Raw genomic sequence first — 12,117 nt, 5'->3', positions numbered from 1 at the left:
GCAGCCCGACCACATACCTCCACGGTTTTTCCTCTAGATCGCGTTTCTGCGGAGCTCGGGCGGAGCCCTGCTGAGACAAGGTCATCACCAACCTCCGGAGCATCGTCACGCTGCCGGAGAAATCTTCTACCTCTCCGTCTCTCTTGCTGGATCAAGAAGGCCGAGATCATCGTCGAGCTGTACGTGTGCTGAACGCGGAGGTGCCGTCCGTTCGGTACTAGATCGTGGGACTGATCGCGGGATTGTTCGCGGGGCGGATTGAGGGACGTGAGGACGTTCCACTACATCAACCGCGTTCACTAACGCTTCTGCTGTACGATCTACAAGGGTATGTAGATCACTCATCCCCTCTCGTAGATGGACATCACCATGATAGGTCTTCATGCGCGTAGGAAATTTTTTGTTTCCCATGCGACGTTCCCCAACAGTGGCATCATGAGCTAGGTTCATGTGTAGATGTCTTCTCGAGTAGAACACAAAAGTTTTTGTGGGCGGTGATGTGCGTTTTGCTGCCCTCCTTAGTCTTTTCTTGATTCCGCGGTATTGTTGGATTGAAGCGGCTTGGACCGACATTACTCGTACGCTTACGAGAGACTGGTTTCATCGTTACGAGTAACCCCGTTGCTCAAAGATGACTGGCAAGTGTCGGTTTCTCCAACTTTAGTTGAATCGGATTTGACCGAGGAGGTCCTTGGATGAGGTTAAATAGCAACTCATATATCTCCGTTGTGGTGTTTGCGTAAGTAAGATGCGATCCTACTAGATACCCATGGTCACCACGTAAAACATGCAACAACAAAATTAGAGGACGTCTAACTTGTTTTTGCAGGGTATGCTTGTGATGTGATATGGCCAACGATGTGATGTGATATATTGGATGTATGAGATGATCATGTTGTAATAGATAATATCGACTTGCACGTCGATGGTACGGCAACCGGCAGGAGCCATAGGGTTGTCTTTATACTAACGTTTGTGCTTGCAGATGCGTTTACTATTTTGCTAGGATGTAGCTTTAGTAGTAATAGCATGAGTAGCACGACAACCCCGATGGCAACACGTTGATGGAGATCATGGTGTGGCACCGGTGACAAGAAGATCATGCCGGTGTTTTGGTGATGGAGATCAAGAAGCACGTGATGATGGCCATATCATGTCACTTATGAATTGCATGTGATGTTAATCCTTTTATGCACCTTATTTTGCTTAGAACGACGGTAGCATTATGAGGTGATCTCTCACTAAAATTTCAAGACGAAATTGTGTTCTCCCCGACTGTGCACCGTTGCTACAGTTCGTCGTTTTGAGACACCACGTGATGATCGGGTGTGATAGACTCAACGTTCACATACAACGGGTGCAAAACAGTTGCGCACGCGGAACACTCGGGTTAAGCTTGACGAGCCTAGCATGTGCAGACATGGCCTCGGAACACATGAGACCGAAAGGTCGATCATGAATCATATAGATGATATGATTAGCATAGGGATGCTTACCACTGAAACTATACTCAACTCACGTGATGATCGGACTTGAGCTAGTGTAAGTGGATCATGAACCACTCAAATGACTAGAGAGATGTACTTTTTGAGTGGGAGTTTAGCGAATAATTTGATTAAGTTAAACTCTAATTATCTTGAACATAGTCTAAGTCCACTTTGAATATATTTGTGTTGTAGATCATGGCTCACGCTACAGTCATCCTGAATTTTAATACGTTCCTAGAGAAAGCTAAGTTGAAAGATGATGGAAGCAACTTTGTAGACTGGGCTCGTAATCTTAAGCTAATCTTACAAGCTGGGAAGAAGGATTATGTCCTTAATGCTGCGCTAGGAGATGAACCACCTGCCACGGTTGATCAGGATGTTAAGAACGCTTGGTTAGCACGTAAGGAGGACTACTCAATAGTTCAATGTGCAGTCTTGTATGGCTTAGAACCGGGACTTCAACGTCGCTTTGAGCGTCATGGAGCATTTGAGATGTTCCAGGAGTTGAAGTTTATCTTTCAGAAGAACGCCCGGATCGATAGGTATGAGACCTCCGATAAATTCTATGCTTGCAAGATGGAGGAAAACTCGTCTGTCAGTGAACATGTGCTCAAAGTGTCTGGGTACTCAAACCGTCTAGCTGAGCTGGGGATTGAACTCCCGCAAGAGGCTATCACTGACAGAATCCTTCAATCATTGCCGCCAAGCTATAAAGGCTTTGTGTTGAACTACAACATGCAAGGGATGAACAAGTCTCCCGGCGAGTTGTTTGCGATGCTTAAAGTCGCAGAGTATGAACTCCGTAAAGAGCATCAAGTGTTGATGGTGAATAAGACCACTAGTTTCAAGAGAAACGGCAAAGGCAAGAAGGGTAATTCGAAGAAGAGCGGCAAGCCTGTTGCCAATCCGACGAAGAAACCCAAAGCTGGACCTAAGCCTGAAACGGAGTGTTACTATTGCAAGGGTATGGGTCACTGGAAGCGCAATTGCCCCAAGTATCTGGCAGATAAGAAGGCGGCCAAAGAAAAATCAGGTATATTTGATATACATGTTATTGATGTGTACTTAACCGGCTCTCGTAGTAGTGCATGGGTATTCGATACCAGTTCTGTTGCTCATATTTGCAACTCGAAACAGGAACTGCGGAATAGATGAAGGCTGGCGAAAGATGAAGTGACGATGCGCGTAGGAAATGGTTCCAAGGTTGATGCAATCGCCGTCGGCACAGTTTCACTTCAGTTACCATCAGGATTGGTGATGAACTTAAATCATTGTTATTTAGTGCCTGCGTTGAGCATGAACATTATATCTGGATCTTGTTTATTGCGAGACGGTTACTATTTTAAGTCAGAGAATAATGGTTGTTCTATTTCTATGTGTAACATCTTTTATGGTCATGCACCTAATGTGAGAGGATTGTTCATATTGAATCTTGATAGCGATACGCATATACATAACATTGAGACCAAAAGAGTTAGAGTTAACAATGATAGCGCCATATTTTTGTGGCACTGCCGCTTAGGTCATATTGGTGTAAAGCGCATGAAGAAACTCCATGCTGATGGACTTTTGGAGTCACTTGACTTTGATTCACTTGACACGTGCAAACCATGCCTCATGGGCAAGATGACTAAGACTCCGTTCTCCGGAACAATGGAGCGTGCAAGTGACTTGTTGGAAATCATACATACCGATGTGTGTGGTCCGATGAGCGTGGAGGCACGCGGCGGATATCGTTATTTTCTCACCTTCACTGACGATTTGAGTAGATATGGTTATGTCTACTTGATTAAACACAAGTCTGAAACATTTGAAAAGTTCAAGCAATTTCAGAGTGAAGTGGAAAATCATCGTAACAAGAAGATCAAGTTCCTACGGTCTGATCGTGGGGGTGAATATCTGAGTTTCGAGTTTGGTACTCACTTAAAGACAATGTGGAATTGTTTCACAGTTAAACACCGCCTGGAACACCACAGCGTAATGGTGTGTCCGAACGTCGTAATCGTACTCTATTAGAAATGGTGCGATCTATGATGTCTCTTACTGATTTGTCGTTATCGTTTTGGGGTTATGCATTAGAAACAGCTGCATTCACTTTAAATAGGGCACCATCAAAATCCGTTGAGACGACACCATACGAACTGTGGTATGGCAAAAGGCCAAAGTTGTCGTTTCTTAAAATTTGGGGATGTGATGCTTATGTCAAAAAGCTTCAGCCTGAAAAGCTGGAACCCAAAGCGGAAAAGTGTGTCTTCATAGGTTACCCAAAAGAGACAGTTGGGTACACCTTCTATCTCAAATCCGAGGGCAAAGTGTTTGTTGCTAAAAACGGAGCTTTTCTCGAGAAGGAGTTTCTCTCGAGAGAATTGAGTGGGAGGAAGATAGAACTTGACGAGGTTGTCGAACCTCTCATCCCTCTGGATGGTGGCGCAGGGCAAGGGGAAACCTCTGTCGTTGCGACGCCGGTTGAGGAGGAAGTTAATGATGATGATCATGAAACTCCAGTTCAAGTTTCTGTCAAACCACGCAGGTCGACGAGACCACGTGCTGCTCCAGAGTGGTACGGTAATCCCGTCTTATCAATCATGTTGTTAGACAACAATGAACCTGCAAATTATGAAGAAGCAATGGTGGGCCCATATTCCAACAAATGGCTAGAAGCCATGAAGTCCGAGATAGGATCCATGTATGAGAACAAAGTGTGGACTTTGGAGGTACTACCTGAGGGCCGCAAGGCTATTCAGAACAAATGGATCTTTAAGAGGAAGACGGACACTGACGACAATGTGACCGTTTATAAATCTCGACTTGTGGCAAAGGGTTTTTCACAAGTTCAAGGAGTTGACTACAATGAGACATTCTCACCCGTAGCGATGCTTAAGTCCGTCAGAATCATGTTAGCAATAGCTGCATTTTTCGATTATGAAATCTGGTAGATGGATGTCAAAACGGCGTTCCTTAACGGTTTCCTTAAGGAAGAGTTGTATATGATACAACCCGAAGGTTTTGTCGATCCTAAGAATGCTAACAAGGTGTGCAAGCTTCAGCGATCCATTTATGGACTGGTGCAAGCATCTCAGAGTTGGAACAAACGCTTTGATGAGGTGATCAAAGTATTTGGGTTTATACAAGTGGTTGGAGAATCTTGTATTTACAAGAAAGTGAGTGGGAGCTCTGTGGCGTTTCTAATATTATATGTGGATGACATATTGCTGATTGGAAACAACGTGGAGTTTTTAGAGAGCATAAAGGATTACTTGAATAAGAGTTTCTCTATGAAGGACCTAGGAGAAGCTGCTTACATTCTAGGCATTAAGATCTATAGGGATAGATCAAAACGCCTGATAGGACTTTCACAAAGCACATACCTTGATAAAGTTTTGAAGAGGTTCAAAATGGAACAGTCCAAGAAAGGGTTCTTGCCAGTTTTACAAGGTACGAGATTGAGTAAGACTCAGTGCCCAGCAACTGATGAAGATAGAGAGCATATGCGCTCCGTCCCCTATGCTTCAGCCATAGGTTCTATCATGTATGCAATGATGTGCACTACACCGGATGTTAGCCTGGCCATAAGTATGGCAGGTAGGTTCCAGAGTAATCCAGGAGTGGATCACTGGACAGCGGTCAAGAATATCCTAAAGTACCTGAAAAGGACTAAGGAGATGTTTCTCGTGTATGGAGGTGACGAAGAGCTCGCCGTAAAAGGTTACGTCGATGCAAGCTTTGACATAGATCCGGACGACTCTAAGTCGCAAACCGGATACGTATTTATTCTTAATGGGGGTGCGGTAAGCTGGTGCAGTTCCAAGCAAAGCGTCGTAGCAGATTCTACATGTGAAGCAGAGTACATGGCTGCCTCGGAGGCGGCTAAAGAGGGTGTCTGGATGAAGCAGTTCATGACGGATCTTGGGGTGGTGCCAAGCGCACTGAATCCAATAACCTTGTTCTCTGACAACACGGGTGCCATTGCCTTAGCAAAGGAACCACGGTTTCACAAGAAGACCAGACACATCAAACGACGCTTCAACCTCATCCGCGACTACGTCGAGGGAGAGGACGTAAATATATGCAAAGTGCACATGGATCTGAATGTAGCAGACCCGCTGACTAAACCTCTTCCACGGCCAAAGCATGATCAACACCAGAACTATATGGGTGTTAGATTTATTACAATGTAATTCACATGATGATGTGAGGGCTAGATTATTGACTCTAGTGCAAGTGGGAGACTGTTGGAATTATGCCCTAGAGGCAATAATAAATATGGTTATTATTATAATTCATGTATCAAGATAATCGTTTATTATCCATGCTATAATTGTATTGAATGAAGACTCATTTACATGTGTGGATACATAGACAAAACACCGTCCCTAGCAAGCCTCTAGTTGGCTAGCCAGTTGATCAAAGATAGTCAGTGTCTTCTGATTATAAACAAAGTGTTGTTGCTTGATGACTGGATCACGTCATTAGGAGAATCACGTGATGGACTAGACCCAAACTAATAGACGTAGCATGTTGATCGTGTCATTTTGTTGCTACTGTTTTCAGCGTGTCAAGTATTTATTCCTATGACCATGAGATTATATAACTCACTAACACCGGAGGAATGCTTTGTGTGTATCAAACGTCGCAACGTAACTGGGTGACTATAAAGATGCTCTACAGGTATCTCCAAAGGTGTTAGTTGAGTTAGTATGGATCAAGACTGGGATTTGTCCCTCCGTGTGACGGAGAGGTATCTCGGGGCCCACTCGGTAATACAACATCACACACAAGCCTTGCAAGCAATGTGACTTAGTGTAAGTTGCGGGATCTTGTATTACGGAACGAGTAAAGAGACTTGCCGGTAAACGAGATTGAAATAGGTATGCGGATACTGACGATCGAATCTCGGGCAAGTAACATACCGAAGGACAAAGGGAATGACATACGGGATTATATGAATCCTTGGCACTAAGGTTCAAACGATAAGATCTTCGTAGAATATGTAGGATCCAATATGGGCATCCAGGTCCCGCTATTGGATATTGACCGAGGAGTCTCTCGGGTCATGTGTGCATAGTTCTCGAACCCGCAGGGTCTGCACACTTAAGGTTCGACGTTGTTTTATGCGTATTTGAGTTATATGGTTGGTTACCGAATGTTGTTCAGAGTCCCGGATGAGATCACGGACGTCACGAGGGTTTCCGGAATGGTCCGGAAACGAAGATTGATATATAGGATGACCTCATTTGATTACCGGAAGGTTTTCGGAGTTACCGGGAATGACGAATGGGTTCCGGGAGTTCACCGGGGGGGCAACCCACCCCGGGGAAGCCCATAGGCCTTGAGGGTGGCACACCAGCCCTTAGTGGGCTGGTGGGACATCCCAAAAGGGCCCTATGCACCTAGAAGAGAAAATCAAAGAGAAAAAAAGGGAGGTGGGAAGGGAAGGAAGGACTCCCACCCACCAAACCAAGTCCAACTCGGTTTGGGGGGGAGCCTTCCCCCTTGGACTCGGCCGACCCCCTCGGGGCTCCTTGAGCCCCAAGGCAAGGTCCCCTCCCTCCCACCTATATATACGGAGGTTTTGGGGCTGATTTGAGACGACTTTTCCACGGCAGCCCGACCACATACCTCCACGGTTTTTCCTCTAGATCGCGTTTCTGCGGAGCTCGGGCGGAGCCCTGCTGAGACAAGGTCATCACCAACCTCCGGAGCGCCGTCACGCTGCCGGAGAACTCTTCTACCTCTCCGTCTCTCTTGCTGGATCAAGAAGGCCGAGATCATCGTCGAGCTGTACGTGTGCTGAACGCGGAGGTGCCGTCCGTTCGGTACTAGATCGTGGGACTGATCGCGGGATTGTTCGCGGGGCGGATCGAGGGACGTGAGGACGTTCCACTACATCAACCGCGTTCACTAACGCTTGTGCTGTACGATCTACAAGGGTACGTAGATCACTCATCCCCTCTCGTAGATGGACATCACCATGATAGGTCTTCGTGCGCGTAGGAAATTTTTTGTTTCCCATGCGACGTTCCCCAACAAGAACGGGCGATGCACGGTACCGAAGAGGCTAGCAAATACGAGGAGGTGAGATTGTGTATGTCCATGGTGTCACATTAGTCATGAAGAACTCATGTAATTATTGCAAAAGTTTTATTATTTTTATGACAAAACAAAGTACTAATCACATGCCCTGAGGGAGAGGGATGGTAGGAATTAACCATCGCACGACTCCAACTCAAAACAACACTACGATTTCAATGAGGAATAGAAATGCTCACACACAATCACCATGCCTTTTTAATTTTTTAGATGAATAAGAAGTTTTACATCTCTTAATATCGACACTTATCTGAATTAATAATAATGCACTCACACCTCTTCCATATCACCACATCAATATCATTAACCCATAATTTCTCTATATGTGGTACATGATGGTTTTAATTATCACACATTGTATACCCATTATTTTTTATCTAGTCTTATGACCCATGCAAAGTACCTTCACTATTTATCCAGCTCTCAAAAAAAATAAGTGAAGAACGAGAGCATAATATTTCTATAAAATCTACACAGCACCGTGCTCAAAAAGATATAAGTGAAGTACTAGAGCAACTCCTAAGCTCAAAAGATATAAGTGAAGCACATACAATATTCTAAAAAAATTATGATGATGTGGTATCTCTCTCAAATAGGTGTGTCTAGCAAACAATGATTATTGCAAACTGAAAGTAAAAGCAAACAAAAGCAAACGATGCTCCAAGCAAAACTCATATCATGTGATGAATAAAAATATATCTCCAAGTAACATACTGATAGATTGAGCGAAAAGAGGGGATGCCCCAAAAGGCTCCCCCAAGCTTAGACGCTTGAGTCTTCCTAGAATATTACCTTGGGGTGCCTTGGGCATCCCCAAGCTTAGGCTTTTGCTGCTCCTCAATCCTTATAAGCAACATACCAAATACTTTCGGGTGTTGTTATAAGCAACATATCAAAACTTCGTGAGATCCGTTAGTAGGTGGATCCACTAGCAAATATGAGGAGGTGAGATTGCGTATGCACATGGTGTCACATTAGTCATAAAGAAATCATATACTTATTGTAAGGTTTTACCAGTCTTATCACAAATCAAAGTACTACTCACGTGCCACGAGGGAGAGGGTTGGTAGGAGTTAACCATCGTGCGACTTTGACTCGAAACAACACTAGGTTTTCAACGAGGAATAGAAATGCTCCCACATCATCACAATGCCTTTTTAATTTTTCAGATGTTCAAGAAATTTTAACATCTCTTAATATCAACACCTCTCTGGATTAATAGTTATGCACTCACACCTTTTCATATCACCACATCAATATTCATTAACCACACTTTCTCTATATGTGCTACATGATGGTTTTAATTATCACTTATTAGACACTCATTATTTTTGATTTAGTCTTATCACCCATGCAAATTACCATCACTATTTGTCCAGCTCTCGAACAAATATAAGTGAAGAACGAGAGCATACTATTTCTATAAAATCTACATGCCACCGTGCTTATAAAAATATAAGTGAAGTACTAGAGCAACTTATAATCTCAAAAGATATAACTGAAGCACATAGAGTATTCTAAAAATCACGATGATGGTGTCTCTCTCTAAAATATCAGAATTAATCCTTGCAAATAGCGAGTTCAAGGGGCTTGACAACCCTGTTGCTAGTGTTGGGTGCAAGTGTTTGGGTTTGTGTGTGTAGGTGCCTGCTACATCTTGAGCTTGCGTTGGTTTTTCCCTTGAAGAGGAAAGGGTGATGCAGCAAAGTAGAGATAAGTATTTCCCTCAGTTTGAGAACCAAGATATCAATCCAGTAGGAGTATCAAGATGAGGCACCAAGGCACCTGCGCAAAGACAAACAAACTTGCACCCAACGCGATAAAGGGGTTGTCAATCCCTTTACGATTACTTGCAAGGTGAGATCTGATAGTGATAAGAGGTAAATATAAATAAATAAATAAAAGTGCAGCAAGGTATTTTTGGTATTTTTGTATGTATATCTGAATATATAATGTGTAAAATAGACTCGGGGGCCATACTGTTCACTAGAGGCTTCTCTCATGATAGCAAGTATTACGGTGGGTGAACGAATTACCGTCGAGCAATTGATAGAATCGCTCAAAGTCATGACGATATCTAAGGCAATGACCATACATATAGGCATCACGTCCGAGACAAGTAGACTGATACTTTCTACATCTACTACTATTACTCCATACATCGACCGCTATCCAGCATGCATCTAGTGTATTAGTTCATAACAAACAGAGTAACGCCTTAAGCAAGATGACATGATGTAGAGGGATAAATTCATGCAATATGATATAAACCCCATATTTTTACCCTTGATGGCAACAACACGATGCGTGCCTCGCTACCCCTTCTGTCAGTAGGCGAGGACACCGCATGGTATGAACCCAAAACCAAGCACTTCTCCCATTGCAAGAATTATAGATCAAGTTGGCCAAACGAAACCCATAACTCGAAGAGAATTACAAGGATACGAAATCATGCATATAAGAAATCATAGTAGACTCAAATAATATTCATAGATAATCTGATCATAAATCCACAATTCATCGGATCTCGACAAACACACCGCAAAAGAAAGTTACATCGGATAGATCTCCATGAAGATCATGGAGAACTTTGTATTGAAGATCCAAGAGAGCGAAGAAGCCATCTAGCTACTAGCTATGGACCCGAAGGTCTGTGGTGAACTACTCACGCATCATCGGAGAGACAATGGTGTTGATGAAGAAGCCCTCCGTGTCCGAATCCCCCTCCGACAGGGCACCAGAAAGGTCCCCAGATGGGATCTCGCGGAAACAGAAGCTTGCGGCAGCGGAAAAGTATTTTCGTGGCTCTCTTTGTTGGTTTGGGGATTTTAGGGAATTTATAGGCGAAAGAGGTAGGGCAAAGGAGGCACGGGGGGCCCACGAGCCTGCTAGGCGCCCCCCTGGGGAGCGCCTAGGGGGCTCGTGGCCTCCTCCGTGGCCCTCGGCCTTGGTTCTCAAGTCTTCTAAATCCCTTCTGTTATGGAAAAAATCATCCCGAAGGTTTTATTCCATTTGTACTTCGTTTAATATTCTTATCTGAAAAAGGTCAAAAATACGGAAAAAACAGAAACTGGCACTGGGCACTGAGTTAATAGGTTAGTCCCAAAAATGATATAAAATAGCATATAAATGCATATTAAACATCCCAAGTTGATAATATAATAGCATGGAACAATCAAAAAATATAGATACGTTGGAGACGTATCAAGCATCCCCAAGCTTAACTCCTACTCGTCCTCGAGTAGGGAAGTGATAAAGACCGAATTTTTGATGTGGAATGCTACCTAACATATTTGTTCTTTGTAACTTCTTTATTGTGGCATGAATGTTCAGATCCATAAGATTCAAAACAATAGTTTAATATTGACATGAAAACAATAATACTTCAAGCATAGTAGCAAAGTAATCATGAACTTTTGAAATAACAAGGCCAAAGAAAGTTATCCCTACAAAATCATATAGTCTGGCTATGCTCCATCATCCCACACAACGAATTTAAATCATGCACAACCCCGGTATTGGCCAAGTAATTGTTTTCACACTCTTACTTTCTCAAACCTTTTTCAACTCTCACGCAATACATGAGCGTGAGCCATGGATATAGCACTATAGGTGGAATATAGTGTGCTGGAGGTTGTGAGGCAAAAAGGAGGAGATGGTCACATCGACTCGGCGTAGCAATGGGTTATGGAGATGCCCATCAATAGATATCAATGTGAATGAGTAGGGATTGCCATGCAACGGATGCACTAGAGCTATAAGTGTATGAAAGCTCAAAAATAAAAACTAGTGGTGTGCACCCAACTTGCTTGCTCACGAAGACCTAAGGCAATTTTGAGGAAGCCCATCATTGGAATATACAAGACAAGTTATATAATGAAAATTCACACTAGTATATGAAAGTGACAAAACAAGAGACTCTCTATCATGAAGAACATGGTGCTATTTTGAAGCACAGGTGTGAAAAAAGATAGTAGCATTGTCCCTTCTCTCTTTTTCTCTCATTTTTTTTGTTTGGGCTCTTTGGGCTCTTTTTTCCATTTCATTTTTTTTCCTTTTTTTTGGTGGGCATCTTTGGCCTTTTTTTTATTTGGGCTTTGCTGGCCTCTTTTATTATTTCCTCACATGGGACAATGCTCTAATAATGATGATCATCACACTTTTATTTACTTACAACTCGATACTTAGAACAATAATGACTCTATATGAAATGCCTCCGGCAGTGTACCGGGATGTGCAACGATCTAGCTTAGCGTATGACATTGAAACATCTCGCTAGCTATCTTACGATCATGCAATGGCAATATGAAAGTGATGGCACATGTCATGAGACGGAACGGTGGAAGTTGCATGGCAATATATCTCGGAATGACTATGAAAATGCCATAATAGGTAGGTATGGTGGCTGTTTTGAGGAAGGTCTATGGTGGTTTTGTGCACCGGTGAAAGTTGCGCGACACTAGAGAGGCTAGCAATGGTGGAAGGGTGAGAGTGCATCTATACCATGAACTCACATTAGTCATGAAGAACTCATGTACTT

Source organism: Hordeum vulgare, chromosome 5H, assembly GCF_904849725.1.
Source record: "Hordeum vulgare subsp. vulgare chromosome 5H, MorexV3_pseudomolecules_assembly, whole genome shotgun sequence".
Taxonomy (NCBI): Eukaryota; Viridiplantae; Streptophyta; class Magnoliopsida; order Poales; family Poaceae; genus Hordeum; species Hordeum vulgare.
The sequence above is the reverse complement of the archived record's forward strand: the minus strand, read 5'-3'. Positions refer to the sequence as shown.